The sequence below is a fragment of the Equus caballus genome, chromosome 3 (assembly GCF_041296265.1).
Source record: "Equus caballus isolate H_3958 breed thoroughbred chromosome 3, TB-T2T, whole genome shotgun sequence".
Taxonomy (NCBI): domain Eukaryota; kingdom Metazoa; phylum Chordata; class Mammalia; order Perissodactyla; family Equidae; genus Equus; species Equus caballus.
The window spans coordinates 61,253,427-61,270,030 of NC_091686.1; the positions used below are offsets into that span (position 1 = coordinate 61,253,427).

The following is a 16,604-nucleotide window of genomic DNA, read 5'->3' on the forward strand; positions in this document are numbered from 1 at the left end:
CTCTCTGGTTCTCACTGAATGGGAGACACCTGTGTCCTGTGGCGGGCGTGCTGGGTGTAGCCAGACTGTGTCTCGCTGCCTGATCCGGGCAGGATGGTGTGTGGCAGACAGAAGGAAGGATTCAGCATGTGAGCATGTGTCACAGCTGGGCAACTCCCCTGAGAAACTTTCAAGCTCCTTTTGTGAGATGACTACAGAAAAATACATTTATTGACATCTTCGTTTCCAGTTCTTCCCACCGCCTTTCCTTCCCATGAGATGTGGAAACTCACATGATAAGCCACACCCCTGAAAGTCCTCTAGCTGACAGATATCATTCTGAGGCGGGATAATAAGAGGAAGGGAAAGGATGAGGGGGAGGATGGGGGTTTTTTGAGTAGGCTGAAGCTTTCTTTACATAGAAAAACCATTTCCCTTTATTCTAACCCCGGGCTTGTTTTAATTTTAAGCTACTAATTTGAAATAGCTAATCAGTTGCCACAGGCATACACACATTGCCAAGACTGCAAAATACCTGCCCTTTTCTAATCAACCCCAAAGACAGAATGATTTATATGTATGATGTGCACTTAGCCTGAAAAGCCCAGGCACTTTCCACGGGATGATTTGCAGAGATTATTCAGTAGGATTTTCCAATTCATACCAATGGCAGAGGGGCCCATGGAGGATTCCAACATTTTCACGATTGAACAAGACAGGGAACACACACTTTAAAAAACCCACAAACTTTAGGAAGAGATTTCACAAAGCTTATTTTGCTCATTTATTTGGACAAGTATCATTCTGTTTTGAATGCTTACCATTCTCAATGGAGTACTAGTGGAGATATCCTAGGAGCCCCCAAAGAGAAGTAAGGGTTACATAGCGTGAGCTTTCATTGCTGCTCTGATACCAAATATTTACTGGGGACTAGGATGGGTTTTTTCATTTAAATGAGAATTATTTGGTTTGGCTTAATGAAGCAAGAATCAACTGTTGGCTGTGTCTCTTAACCCACTGCTGTGATGTATCTGTCTTTATTAAGGAAACCTAATACATTCTTGGCAGGTCATAGCAACACTACGCATTTGAGGGAATCGGTAAGAAAGACCATTGATTTTAATAGAAATGACAGCAGGAATTTGAGCAGAATGCAATAGTCTGCATTGAAATGTTACCGCCATCCCAATGAGAGTCTGTGTCCTGTCTTCTACCCAACTGACCAGTCAGAGCTTTGGTGACGTTGCAAAGTGCTGTTTTGACCATCCCCTTAAATCCCACTCTGGGGATTCCATTTCCATAATGAGGTGCTCTCTCAAGGGAAAGTACAGCTCTAGCATCATTAAGTGCCAAACCCAGCACAGCAACTTCCCTTGGAGTTCTGCCATTCAAGTCAACTGCAGCGTTGACCCAATTGAAATTATGAAATATCTTGGGAACATCATAATCCTAGGGGACGTGGTTGCAAAAAGATCAGTTTACACTTGCTTGAATTTGACTCATTTTTTCCAAAAAGACTTTCTCAAACTAAGATATATTCAATCTTGTAATTAAAAGATTGAACTACAAAAATATTGAATATTGAATATTCAAATGAGTAGATTTCTAAGGCAGAATATTTTCATTAGAGATAGGGAGTCATGAGAAAAAAGAATGTGGGGAACAAGAGAAGTAACTGAAGATTAGTTTTGCAAATGGGAATTTTATTTGCTATGCTACTTTACAATAGTGCTATTTTATTTTAGCGCACGCCTGTCAAAGATCTCAATATACTTTACCAAAAATATCCTTTTCTTATTTGTGTCTTGGTTTCTAAATTTTGTAACTTCAAAAATATGACTTTTCCCAGTAATAAGACAGAATCCTTTAATTTTTTATAGCAGATCCCTATAACATCATTTTGGTAGAATAATTTTTTTGATCCTTTCTGTAGATCCTTGTTGCTGTTTCCTGATGTCATATTTCAAGAAAGAAAGAAACCCTATACTGCCTGGAATGGATAGGAACATGAACATATTCAGGCCCCATTCTCTTTGTGGAATTCATTTCCAGTTCAATTGGAAACATTGAAAATAAGGAGAAGAATATGAAATTAACTTGTTGCATTGCGTGCCACTAAGGTTGCCAGTTTACAAAGGGAATCAGTTGGACCTCACATCCAATACTTGCCCAATACTATTTGGAGAGTTATAGATTGAGCAAATTGGTGACGATATGTTTGCAGAACACAAAGATACCTTGGGAAGAAGTATCGAGAATTCAGTTCCCCCCAGCCAATTCTGAACAAATTCCTGTACGTATCTGTTGTTATGGGAAATGAGCATGTTCCTCAAAGATGCCCCAGAGCTCTTCTGGTCCAAGGTTCCTCTCTTCCTGTCACCACAGTCATATTCTGAGGTAATTCCATCCTAATGTGCCTGTTACCTATCCTAATGGAGGTCACAGTACACTTCCCCCACAGGAGATGGTTTCTGTGGATAAGTGATACACAGATATCTGGACTGTCATATATTCTAGAAACCCCTTGGGTTTACAAATGTTCTAAATTTACAGTTGCTAGTTTTAGGACGTGTGAGTGTGTAGGAGGCTGTCAATCAAAAATGGAGCTTAACATTTACTGTGACTTGATATTGAAATACGATTCTTTTTCTTCCTCTGCTGTAAGCTCAGAAATGGAGTGGAACGAGTTAATTAAAACACTGGTGGCTTAATACTTTTCAGCCACTGATAATTTCCAGTCAGCAGTTCTCTGGAGCATTCTTTTGTTATTGTGAAGCTCATCTAGAGCCAACAGAAAGATTCTTTAGAAAACACAAACTAATTTCTTCTAAGCTCTCTCTGCCCTCTTTCCAGATCTGAAGGCAATAATCTTGTGGGCTATTCATTACTGCTTTAACCCCTCTGTGGTACCACGGAAAGTGTGGGTGAACATCACATTTTATAAGCACATATCTAGAAAATAGCTTAGCAGCCGGGATCAACTTGTCTTTACCTGTGCGCGGACGCTGAAGTGTCTGCCCACCGGCAATCAGCTAAATCCTGAGGAAGAAATAACAACAAAATCCTTCAGAGGTTTTTTTAGGTTATTTTTGGCCCTTGATGCCCTAGATATAGAAATATGCAGGAAGAGATTTATTTGTACATTGGATTCTTTGCTCTGTGTGGAATTAGTTGAAGAATCATTTTAAAACTAAAATATATATTTTTTTCAAAGATTGGCACCTGAGCTGTCAACTGTTGCCAATCTTCTTTTCTTTTTTCCTGCTTTTTCTCCCCAAATCCCCCCAGTACATAGTTGTATATTTTTAGTTGTGGGTCCTTCTAGTTGTGGCAAAACTAAAATATTTCACGATACAAGGAGTGAGAAAGCAATAAGGAATGTTCCTCTTCCAGAAGTTACAAACTGGTGGCCCAAAGGCCCCATCCACCCTGTAGACATGCTTTTTGTCATCTATGTGTGTTTTATTAATTGAATTATGAGCCCTTTTTGTGAACTGGAAATTTCACATAGAAATATGGATTTCGGGATTAAAACAAAAAATCTGTCAATTCGGGGTCTGCACTACCCCTAGGTAGGAACTAAGCAGCAACTACTCACTCTCTTTAGATGGGGCTCAGGCCCTGGGTGGAGGTGGACCCCTTATATCAGACTTGAATCCTTTAGTTGCCCCCTTCAGGTGGGACATGAGCCCTCCTGTCACCTCCTTAGGTCGGCATGGCCCCTCTCATTTGCCACAGTTTTCCTCCACAAATCACAAAATCAGATCCTACTGTGAGTTTACCGAAGACATTTGCTTTTGTGATCCCTGCTCTTGACACAGAAATTTTTGATATCATAATCATTATTAGCAATAATGAGAAAAAAACCTATAATTAATGCTTTTTTGAGATCCTTAAGTAACTTCCTTTACAAGAAGATGACCCGTCATTCCTTAAGCACTTCTCATGTGCCAGGCACTGTTCTTACCCTATCTCATGTGATCATCACAACTCCAAGTAGGTGTTTTACAGACAAGGAAAGTGGAACTCAGAGAGACTGCGTAACATGCCTAAGATCACACAGCTCTTAACCGGCGAACTAAACTGCATTTCTAGGCCTGCCTAGTTCCAAAGCTCAGACTCCTCCACTAAACCTCTCAAAGACTTCAGATGACTCCATACAAAATCTCATTCCTCTTTCCACATCCTTGTTGAGTGTAAGGAATTGACTCAGAAAGGTGGAAGAGGAAAGAGAATTTTTAAGTTTTTTTCGCAATTGCTATGTCATCATTTCTTTCTTAGAACTGCAATAAAATTACCTATTTTGGTTTTCCTAATTCCTCAGGACAAGCTGTAAAACTTAACTTATGTGTGGCTCCTGTAGGCTGCTGGAAGGTTGGCATCCACATGGCTTTTATTTCTTCATTGGCTGTGTATTCTCACCCCTCAATTCTGCACAGCTGTAAGGAGCTCCAATTGTAATAAAAGTGGTTTAGTGCAAACCGTACATACATAATGGTCTTTGATTTCCCCCTAGGCTTTGAAAATCTCTCTTAATTATCTGCCTGTAGGCTTGGAATTTCTTTGCCAAGTCTATCTTCATTTGCTGAAGTGTCTCCAGAGCACCACTTTTAGAAGAATTTCTTCAGAAGTGGAAACTGGCCTCAAGCGCTCATGTCAGGAAGGTCAACGTAAATGATAAGTTGACTTAAAAACTTACTCCAGTGAGGAAGGCCCTTCAGAAAAGACACGCTGTGTCCATTCTGTAGGAAAAAGTTGTAGAAATGGGAGTGAGGGAGGCAGAGAAGAAAACTGTACAAGCCAGAGCTAAGGAAATAACAACTTCATTGAGCTGATCCTTGGGGGCAGGAGGGGGCCTTCCTTCTGCTCTGTGTGCCTCCAAGTTCCTCCTTGTCCCAACACACTTATGCAATTCTCCACATCCCTTCATTTGTAGATTCTTTCATCCATTCGAGCCATCTCTGAGCACCTCTATAAAATGGCACCTCTCTAGCCCTCTCTATCCCCTTGTTGTGCTTTCCTCTTTCTTTTTCACATGCATCACTGCCACATTCTATTATATATTCAACTGTTTTAGATGTTGTTTGTCTCTCTCACCTAAATGTAAGCTCCCTGCGCACAAAGACCTGGTCTGTTTTGTTCACCACTATACCCCTAGCACCTTGTGTGTGGCGTGTAGTAGGAACCCAATAAATATAAGTTATGGAATTCCCACTATGTACTTAGGATCTAAAAATGAGTAAGAATTGGTTCCTACCTTCAAGGCATTCATAAACTTTTTGGAGAGAGAAATATTAATATAAATGCAACTCATACTATGAGAACTTGGCTTGTGTTCATGACTTTAGCAAAAGTGATTTAACTGACTAGCTATTAGACTCCATGGGTGTGATGGTTAATTTTATGTATCAACTTGACTGGGCCATGGAGTCCACAGATATTTGGTCAAAAATTATTCTGGGTGTGTCTATGAGGGTGTTCCTGGATGAAATTAACATTTGAATCAGTAGACTAAGCAGATTGTCCTCCCTAATGTGGGTGGGCCTCATGCAATCAGTTGAAGGCATGAATAGAACAAAAAGGCTGACACCACATCCCCACCACCACCACCCCTACCCCTTCTCACACCCCCACCCCAGGGTGTAAGAGGGAACTCCTCCTGCCTGACTGCTTTGACACTGGTCTTTTCTGTTCTTCAGACTCAGACTAAAACGTCAGTTCTTCTTAGATCTCAAGCCTACTGACTTTCAGATTAGAATTTACACTGCTGACTCTCAGGACTTCGCAATTATTCATCCTACACATTGGCTCTCCTGAGTCTCCAGCTTGTCAACTGTAGATCTTGGGACTTCTCAGACCCTTTAATCACATCAGTCCATTCTTTATAATAAATCTCTTTATGTATAGAATATATAATCTATTGGTTCTGTTTCTCTGGAGAATCCTGACTAATACTGTGGGCCCGGCATGCACACTTTCAGAAGTGTCATGCCCTGCTTCTCTTAGAAGCAGATGCCAAATGGAGTAAAATGCGCAAGAGGTTTATGGAGGGAATTACCTGTGAAGGATGAGGGATAAGGTGGGAAGGAGCAGGAGTAGACAGGGAGAGCCTTCAGCCCACAATGTAGGTCTGAGACCCATGAAAGGAAAAAGGGAAGGAAGGATTGAGTAGGAAGAGTTTCAGACCACAGCACAGTTCTGAGAAAGTTTTTGCCATCCTGATGGAGAGTCCCCAAGCCAAAAGTGCCCAAACCAGGAATTCCCCTCGAGCCAGGAATGGCCCAGCTCTACCCCCCCCCCCCCCCCCCCCCGCTGTGCTGGGAGCAGCCCTGGGGAAGTGTGACCTCAGAGTGAACGCTGCCGTAGATCCAAATAAGGCAGCCAGAGGCTGTCAATAAGCTAAGCGCCAGAATAGCTTCTCTCAAAGGGAGATCTGAGCAGGGCACCTTCATGATCTGTTCTCCCCGCATGCCCTTCTGAGTCTGGGGGTGGGCTTTTGCCCATTTTGGTAGTCTAGAATCTGTTTGAGGGAGGGACAATGTGTTTTCAGGGGGGAATCCTAGGGAGTTATCTTGGAGCACATGGTCTTACTTAGATTGTTTATTTATCAAAGCCAATCTTAGAGCTATCTTTGCCCACGAGCAAGAGTGGGTTAGGCCGAGGAAGGATGATGGCGGGAATCTAGGGAAAGGGGACCATAGAAGCTGAGCTATCTGAGAACTCTTCCGAGGCCAGTGGTATGGGAACAGCAGGCTCCTGTCCTCCCAAGTGATGAGAGGAAAACCTGGTTTTTGAAACCAATAATACATCAATCCATGGACCAGTTTTGGTACCCACACTCTACTTGACAGACCTCTGGCCGGGACTCTGAGGATCTGGATACATTTCAATAGAACTGGGAGGAATATGGCAGACATCACCTCTCCTTAGTTGGAGCAGAAAATCTCCTTTGAGTGGGCAGGAAAAGATAGTGGGCCACCTGTTCTTCTGGCAAACCAAATAGTTCTTGTTTTGTTAAACGATTATAATTCAAGTTCTTTCTTTTATTTCTCCTTTAGGATCAAAATTTATTAGCAATTCAGACGATTTGTGTGGGCTGGGCTTCCCCTGTAAACACTTCCCTTCTTTAATGTATTTCCCCATCTCTACAAATTAAGAGAACTGCCACTTAAAGCTTGTAAAAAACAACCCTGTCAATTAATTTTGATGGAATCACAGTGATAAAACATTAGTGCTAGACAGGAGTTTGGAGATCCTTTATTGTTACATTTAGGGAAATTGAAACCCAGAGAAATGAGTGGTTGCCCTGGCTGGCTAATGACAGAAAGAAGGCTGGAACCCAAAGCTTTGGGTTTTAGGCCAGAGCTCCACCCACCACGGCAGCCTAGCTTTCTTCTCTGATTGTACTGCTTTTTATTTCAAGCCCTTTAAACACATATTTGGTTAGCCAAAGATTTTTCATCACCCCTTTACTAGGAAATCATTTTTTTCTCTGGCTAAGAGTTTTGTGACCTTACTTATTGTTAGAAAAAAACAAAAACAGAACAAAAGATCAGTGCTGTGCTGCAGGAGCCTTGAAAACTGACAATGGCAAAAGCCTAATACAAACTCTGTGTGTGGAAAAGAAGGTCCCCAAGTCACCCAGCTTTGTAACTGGTAGAGCCAACACTTGTTTCCTGATGTTTAAGATTCTGGCAGCTGCTTGTCTGTAGATGCTGAAACGTCGTTGAGCTGGAAGGAATCTTGAAAATTATCTATGAGGAAACAGAGCCCCAGAAAAAGCAAGTTAGGACTGGAATCCACACCTTCTGACTCTTAGCCAGATGATTGTCTACAACAAAATACTTTGAGGAGTCCAAAGATGAGACTTTTAACTTAAGATAAGCAAGGGCAAATTAGGAAGTTGTGTCAAAAGTCAGAGCACATTGGCAATGATAACCACTATTGTGAGCTACTTATGTTCCAGGCTCTGTTCTCAGTGCTCCACATGGACGGAGTACTTCTTTCACTGGACTGGGAGACACCTGCACCAGGTGATGTCCCAACAACAACCCCCAAATCTCAGTGGCTTACAACAAAGTCTTATTTCTTGTGTGCTATATTTTGATTGTGATGGCTGAGGCTCTCCTCCACACGGCTTCTTCAGTGCAGGATCCAGAATGAATGAGCTGACCCTACTGAGATATCAGTCTTGTGGCAGAAGGAAAAGGATGCAATGCCCTGAAAGCTTCTGATCAGTCATGGCATATGTCACATCCACTCACATTCCACTGGTCAGAGCAAGTCATATGGCCAAGCCCAATGCCAATGCAAGGAACATGGCAAATCATGTGACAATGGGCAGAGGAATACATATATTAAACATGAAAGGCAGCAATATATTTGAAACAATATTGCAATCTACCACAGTGGGAATCACTGCCTCACATTTATTACCTCCTTTAATCTTTACCAAAAAACCTATGAGCCAGTACTGATGGCTTAGTGGTTAAACTTTGGTGCTCTCACCACTTTGGTGTCCGGGATTTGCTTCCCTGTCTTGGAACCACACCACTCGTCTGTCAGTTGCTGTGCTGTGGTGGTGGCTCACATAGAAGAACTAGAAGGACTTACAACTAGGATGTACAACCATGCACTGGGGGCTTTGGGCGAGAAAAAAAAAAAAAAGAGGAAGATTGGTAACAGATGTTAGCTGAGGCAAACCTTTCCTTGCAAAAAAACCCAAAGAAGTAGGTAAAAATATCATGTGATGTCCAAAGTTTATACAACAGTGAAGAGACAGAGCTGATATTTGAACCCAAGCTGTCTGGCTCAAGAACCGACGCGTAATCAACTGGCTTTTCATAATATGCCGCCTTTAATCTGATAACCCTGACACAGTTCCCCTCTCCCCCTCCCTCTACCAACTAGCAAAGTCTGCCTAATGCCTAATGCCCAGACTTCAGCCATCTGTTATTTTTACCTGCATTGCCACATTCATTTATTTATTCAAAAAATATATATTGAGCATCTGTGAGCATGACATGATACAAAGCAGTAGGCGGAGAGTGGTTCAAAGATAAATCAGAAACAGCTGATGGGCCCTGCTCTCAGAAACCTAGTCAGGATAAATATAAAATAAAATGCATGGAATAAAATGATAAATCATAAACACACAGGAACCTACCGTTAAATTGCTATGGGGACGTAATAAGAGATTTCTTTAGAGGAGGGAGGCCCAGGAAAGAATGGAAGAGGGATATTTTAATTTAGCCTTTGAAGGAGAGGTTGGGCCCAAAGATGTACAGATGGAGGGGAAGGAATGGAATATATGAAGACAGAGCCTGAGGAAATGAGGTGGGGCAGGAGAGCCATTAGTTCAAGGCACACGTCCAACAGGGGCCTCAGAAGAGTTTATGCCCTGTCTCAGCAACGTATACTGGCAAGAGTAAAGACCTTTGTCACCCTATTTGAAACTGGTGTTCCAATACTGGGTCACACATTCCTAGTGACTAGCAGTGAATGCTTTTATAACTCCTGTAATTATCTTTGAATAGCACAATTATATTACATTGTGTTTACTAAACATTAAAAGCATTAATTTGATAAACGCTATCTTTTAAAATACATCAAATATTTCAAAGTCCTGTTTCGGCTTTTCTTCATTTTTGAACAGTATACCAGCAGCTTCAGAAAATGAAGGCAGATTTCATGCCTTTCAATGTCCAACAGGCTCTACAGTAAAACACAGGGGAAAGAAAGTATAATAATTTGGGCTGGGAAAATTGTTTTCATTCATTCATTCATTCAACCAGCAAATATTTAATGAGCCCTTAACATAAACAAGCCATTATTCTAGGTTTTGGGGATGCAGCAGTGAATGAGAGGCACAAATTTCTGCCCCCGTGGATTCTGCATTCTGATGAGTAAGCGAAGAGAAGTATTAAGAACCAAAGAGCTGAATTGCACATTTATGGGAGAAGCAAACCTCGACTGTCAGGCTGACTAGTATCATTTTTCTTCTGCAGACTGTGGGGCGTCATTGAAGGTCTCCTGCAGGGAAGACATAATGCGAGGTTTGCAGCCTAGTCTCTGGTAGGAGCAAGGTGGTTTAGCCCAGAAGTATAGAGAGAGGGCCTCGGCACCAGGTGGCCCTACCTTCAAAGTCTGGCCCAACATTTAACAGCTGTCAAGCTTTGGGTTGATTGCTTAACCTCTGAGCTTCAATTGCCCCATCTGTAAAAGTGAAGTAGAATCCCTAATTTGCAGGATTAAATGAGACAATAAAAATAACTTTAGCAACACAGACTAAGTTCTCAGTAGCTTTTTGTTGTGATTATCATGGTTACATGGAAGATGAACAGGCTTGGGGCATGCAATTGCAGGAACTGCAGGACATCCAAAGAGAGGTGTAATCACAATGTATTAACGTTTATTTTTTGAGCATCTACTGTGCTAAACATGACAAGCTTTAGCTCAATTAGTACTCCTGGGAAGCCTATGAGGAAGCTAGGGCAGTCATCAGGATTTGATAAATGAGGAAAGTGAGATCTAGTTAACTCAGCTTAGCCTAGCCTACACAGCTAATAAGAGGCAGGATTTGAATTCAGGTCCCCTTGACTTGAAAGCCCAACATTCACCTTTTGGGGGGCAAACTCAGAGGTTGCGCTTGTTTAAGAACACTTACCTCCCCTGCCCCTCTGTCCGCAGACACCTCTCACATCCCCATGTGGCCGCCTGATTCTCCTGCTGTGCAGATGAAGGAATGAGATCAATCTCAAGGGGACCTCCCTGTCCATCTGAACAGTACCTTGTGGATTGGAGTAGATTTTGTGTTTCCACTCAGATACCTGTCAGTCAGCCTAATCACCAGCACATACAGCTCCTTTGGTCTGGAGAGGTACTGTCCTTCCAGTCTTACTATCCCTTTCTCTGGTAATTTGACCAAGCTCCCTGGGGCTGGGAGCTAATGTGATGGAAATACACCAACCCAAGAAGTCAAGGCCCAGGTTCAAGCTGGGCCTCCACCATTTACTACTTGTGTGATTTTGCGAAAGTACCTCATCCTTTTTGAGCCTGTCTCTCTTCCTCATTTGCGAATGAGAGATAATGACCCCAGGCTCAGCTCAAACTACAGGGCAAAGAAGGTGGTCTGCAGAAGGAATGACTGTGTAAATAGCGGCTGCTCTCTGTGACCTCTCTGTCCTAACGGTGGCCAACTGGAGGAGTGGGAAAAATCTGAGATCTGAGTGCCCAGATGTCAAAGTCTTGAGCCACAGAATGCTCCCAAGGGAAACATCTTGCCCGACCTTTTTCTTAGACTACCTTGAACTTATGTAAAATCTATTTTAACTCTTCTTTTGTTTCCCAAGTGTAGCTATATTGAGTCATTTTTCACTCAAGAAAAAGTGTCATAGTCACAGTTCTGCCTCTTCTATTTTGATGTTAATTTTAGCATTACCTGTGCCGATTACAGGTTTCTGATCCAAAACAAGCTCTGCTTAGAATAGAATGGAGGCAGCTCTCTGACTTACCTAACAGTTTAATATCGAGCGTGCTGATAGCTTTGCCATTTCTCAGTGAACAGATTCTGGCAACAAAGCCTACTGTAGTGTTCTTTCCTAATAATTTTCTGTATGAGGATCCTACCAATTGGCTTTCAAAAATCCAAGGTATAAAGACGGCATTTGCCAGCTACTATTTGGGAAGAATTGGCTATTATCACAAGAAAGCATGGTGCCCATTGTTCTACCTGTGAAACAGGGGGCTCGACTTTGCCTCTTATTCTAAGTCGATCCTTTTAAAATATTAACTCATCCCAGGGAGCAAAGACCTGCCTTTTTATGAACATTCACTTCTGACTTACACTGTCTCACAAGCAGGCATTTTCTTGTTTTTCTTTTCTTCTCCTCCAAAGTACGATCTGGCCTGCCTAAGGAGACACCCAAATGCCAGAGCAGTGGAGCAAATAATCGGCATTTACTCTGGGCTCGGCCACATTTCCTAACCAGAAGGACGGTGGAGTTGAATGAGTGGGGGTCTCTTTGCGTGTGGCTTTGTGCGGCAGGCCTGCCAAGCATTACTATTCCAGCCTTAAACCTGTGCCAGACTGTTAATGTCTTAATGCTTATTCAAGTGTCAGGGAGTGCTGGCAGATGTCAGAGAGAATGGGAGGCTGTCAATAAGGAAATTACTTACATTCACGGGGTGATCGTGGCAGTCTGTCAGGTAGCGTTTGAGAGGATGTCAAGCTGAAAAGAAGGAAGCAGAGAAAAAAAGAAGGTGGCAGGAAACAACATTGGGGGAGGGTCCTTTTTTTTTTTAATAAATTGTCTAGAGATATTTTATTTGCCTTTGATTTCTAGAGCTAAACTCCAGACACAGCAGTCCTAGGTCAAGAAATAAACAAGAAGTTGTTTCCTATTTCTGGAGCCTTAACTATAAGAGCTGTGTGACTGGAGCCTTTTGTTTTCGACACACGACAATTCAAGTTCTAGGCAGCAGGAGCCAGTTCCCTGGTCGTCGGGGAACACACACGGTTTTCTATACGTTATATATTTCACTCAAAATCTACTTACTACCTACTAGGTGCCAGGCGTGGTAAATAACCCAATGACTAAATGTACACAAGAAATATATTTTAAAACACACTCTTTAAATTCTGGAGAGGAAAAGGCATCCTCTTTGCTGCGTGGTTTTAAGATTAAGAATCTGAACTCAGTAGAATCCCCCCGTGGAACTAACAGCACCTGCCTGTCTCCTTTGCCTGTGTAGTGAGGAGACTTGGTGACAGAGCTTCTGGAGAAAGAGGCTCGGAGGCAATCTGGCCTTTACAAGCTTCTCTCAGTTCCGGATTTGCCATGGCAATTCTATTTATTGCCTCTTTATGCCCATAAAGCTGTATTCCTGTCTCGTTTCTTTACTAGTCTCTATACCCGAGGCCCCATCCCTCCAGTGTGTGAATGTGTGTGTGCTTGGAAGACGAGGGGGCACAAATACTGTTGTCATTGGTCAACACTCAGATACAGTGGTCTAATTACAAGTGAAAAATGCGCACATAGTTACAAAACTTACGTTTTAAATGAAAGGCTGGGCCACTCAGAATCACCCTGGAAACATGAGACACCTTCAGTGTTTATCCCCGGTGATGAGAAAAGCACCATTGCATTTAAAGGGAACGTGGCATTTCCATTCATAGTTAATGGTGACTTTTTAAGGCTGTCTATACTTAATGTCTCATATCTGCTATTGTAACCTAGCTCTCTTTAATATTTTAGAATTTCTCCCAGAAGGAATAGAAGAGAGGAAGTTAGGCACATTTGTGAGTTGCTTTTAGACTACTTGAGGAAAAGTAAATACTTTACTGATGGAAACTGCAGGGCTAGAGGTGCCCGGGGGTCCAGGAATCAAGGGCAGGGAAATCTTCCCAGAGTACCTGAGTCAACTAAACTCCTGAAAGATGCTGCTGCAAGGACTGGACCCTGTGGGGACCAAATCAGCTGGGTGGTGATGGGGGGTGAAAGCTCAAGTCCAGACTCAGCCTGGACAGAGATGGCCCTGGTGATGCCCGTGGGCCCTGCTCCCCACTGCCCTTCCTGTGCTACCCAGACCCTCTCCCCACCCCCAGATGAAGGTGTGGAGTTTGGATTCTGGATAAGAATGTGCTCGTGTCCACATCAGCTCAGCTCCCACGAGCACCCCGCCTCCCTGCTGACCTGGCTGTGCACTCACGGATTTCCAGGATGTGGACGTCCAGGGAGTTGGAAACTCACCATGGACGAGGCTCCTGGCCCTTTGAAGTGCCCTCTGAACCTTTCAAGTGCTCTCCCCAAGGGGGCATAAGCAAACCTTTCTCCGAAAAATGTGGTATTACTTAACCCATCCCCAAAGGGATGCTTCCAGGGACACCTCATGTTTCAGGAAAGAGTAAATAATGTTTCTATCACTTTAACCGACAGCTTTCCCTATTTTCCTTGCTAAGCTGAGGCAGAGAGCAATCAGGCTGGAAGCTCTCTGCGATCCATGTATTAGCTCTGAAACATCTTTCCTCCTTAGCGCTACGGGTTCTCTATGCTCACCCCTAAGCCTTACACACCCAAGTAAAGTCAGTCTAGCACTTTCTTCTATATGCTGCAATGTTAAGCTCTGGGTAAAGGAACATGTCAATCAATCAGTCTATTGATCCAGGACTAATGCTGAAAGAAATACTTAAAAACACAGAAAAGCATGCTATCAGCAGTCATAAGCAGTATCATGACAAAATCCTGGGGGTGTCAGAAGAACATTAACAAAACATTAGGTTTTCTGTATGCACGTATTTTCTCATTTGCTTACTTACAATATACTGCTTATTTTACTGAAGCACTCTACTTTTCGAAAATTAAAATCCATAGCATTTTCAAAATATTTTCTTTTTCTCCCTTGTCCTTTCTACTTTTATGATTGCTATTATTCTAAATCTTTGTTTCTTTTATCCTGTTCTCTAATTGGTTACTGGTCAAGGCATAATGAGAAAAATAAAAATATCAAGGCCAGTAACTACCATTAATTAAGTACTTACTAAGCGCTGGGATAAGCTCTTTGTATTATCTCACTAAGACTTTAGGACAATCCAATACCCCTACTTTACAGGTGAGGACTGAAGTTTAGAAATGTTAAACAACTCAAGGTCTCTTGTTTTGTAATCTCAGGTTAAAGGTCACTTCCCCAGGGACTGCCCTCAGCTAGGACACATACCCCTCTTTAAATGTTCTTATAACATCTTGTACCTTTCCTTCATACTTCTTATGAGAGTTTGTAATTTTACATTTGTGTAATTATTTGATATAAGTATTTCTCCCTACTAGACTGAGTTCTAGGGTAGCAGAAACGATGTCTATTTTTGCTATTACTGAGCTTGATACAGAGTAGGATTATAATACATATTAAATGGATGACTATTGGAATGACTGACTTAATGAATAAATAAGTCCTTATCTATCCAACTCCAAAATTTGAGAGTTTAGTCGAGGCAGTAAGATCGCTTTCTAAATGAAGTCCTAGGTGATAGAACATGTGAAGTGTTATGTCATAGGCAACATTGAGTAGTGGTAGCTGAACTGCCTGGGTTTGAACCCCAGCTCCACCATTCTTTAGCTGTTTGATTTTGGACAAGTTACTTAACCTGTGCCTCAATCTCCTCATTTGCAAAATGGAGATAATAATAGACCTCACTTTGTACAGTTACAGGGATTAAATGAATGTGTAACCTCTCAGATCAGTACATGGTACTTAGAAAGTTCTGTATATGTATTAGATATTATCATTATTCAGGAACTTACTTAGTCCAGAGAAATAACATATCTCTGGATGTTTTCATTTAAAGACTCTGTTGGGGAGGAAAAATTTATCCTCTATCCTTCTAAGTTCTTCTGGCTGGTCTAAGAGTTAAATAGACATGAGACAGATTAACAGGAGGAAAACTAACAGAAATTTAATGGCATGTATACCTCCTGCCTACATGGGAGAGACCCAGGAAAACTGAGTAACTCACCCAAATGGCTGAAGACATCACCTTAAATACCTTCTTCAGCTAAAGACAAAAGAAGATGTTGGGGATGGGTGCAGTTATGGGCAGTCACCAGGAAAAGCTCAGGAAACAAGGGTGAGGTATGCAAATTTCAGTCATTGCCTTCTCTATTGATAAGAGTTTCTAGAGACGGAGTCATCCCCCTCTTTGTGGTAAAGCAAAGTATATACCCTTACAAACCAAGATTTCCCTTACAAATGTAAATAAATGTCTTTTGCCAAGGGTAACTTCTACTTGGTTTTCATAGCTTCTCCCATGTTGGCTGTTTCTTAAAAATAACCAGGTAAAATAATTTTTATGCCAAAAAGCCATATTTTGGGGTGATAGATTATGTTCCCCTACAGTCCTACCTTTGAAACTTCCCCCAAGAAGTTTCACAGTCCAGAAGCTAAGGTGATAGATTGCTCCATGTCATTGAAATAGTCAGTCAGCCCTGAGAATAGGTCAGTTCAGTTAAACAGTTGTGTCTCATTTCAGGAGGTGGTGATGCAGCTGAATTCCCAAAGTTAGGCCTGTATTGTGGAGAAATCAGGTATTTAGTAAGAGGCATTCCTATAGAAGCAAAAGAAAAACAAATGTTAATGATTGGAGGAGACTATAAACCAGTTTCTGAGCCCAAGAGGCAGCCAGTCAAGAAGATTTCTAGATTTCAAGGTCAAGCCATCTTTTTGCAGACTGAAAGGTCTCTGATGATGTCCTTGGGTGTTCAGGTAAACTTTCTGAGTGCCCCACACAGCAACAGGCATGAAGCAAACTGTCTAAACGTGAGCTATTGTGGCAGTTTCTCTGAAGTTTATATCAAGTTGTTCATATTCAGTTTGCAGGGCTGCGGGGGGAAAGGCAGCTTTAATTCTCAATGATTCCAAGTCAAAAGAATGGGAGAAAATTAGAAATGTTAGTCTGGAGATATGTAGCTAAAAGAAATTCAGGATCCAGTCCAGTTTACAGGCAGAAAATAAAACCTTACAAAGCAAAGAATGGCACTAGAATCTAATACCCACAAACATTACTGAAACATAATTTTTCTCTCTAAAACTACTCCCATTTTTACCAAAGATAGCCAAATTAAGACTAATTT

The 16,604-nt window shown here is 41.9% G+C and overlaps 1 protein-coding gene and 1 long non-coding RNA gene across 7 annotated transcripts in view; one reads left to right on the plus strand and one right to left on the minus strand.

The window, feature by feature from the left end:
* RASGEF1B (RasGEF domain family member 1B) overlaps positions 1 to 16,604 on the plus strand; it is a 701,629-nt gene that overhangs the window by 629,895 nt on the left and 55,130 nt on the right. The gene's annotated exons all lie outside the window — the stretch shown is intronic.
* Positions 7,213 to 16,604, minus strand: part of LOC138923627 (uncharacterized) — a 30,107-nt gene continuing 20,715 nt past the window's right edge. Inside the window, exons 4-9 of the long non-coding RNA XR_011437514.1 lie at positions 15,877 to 16,038; positions 12,157 to 12,209; positions 10,646 to 10,707; positions 10,117 to 10,194; positions 9,947 to 10,011; positions 7,213 to 7,733 (exon numbers count right to left, since the gene is read on the minus strand). This is a non-coding gene — a long non-coding RNA (uncharacterized lncRNA). The remainder of the gene's footprint in view (positions 7,734 to 9,946; positions 10,012 to 10,116; positions 10,195 to 10,645; positions 10,708 to 12,156; positions 12,210 to 15,876; positions 16,039 to 16,604) is intronic.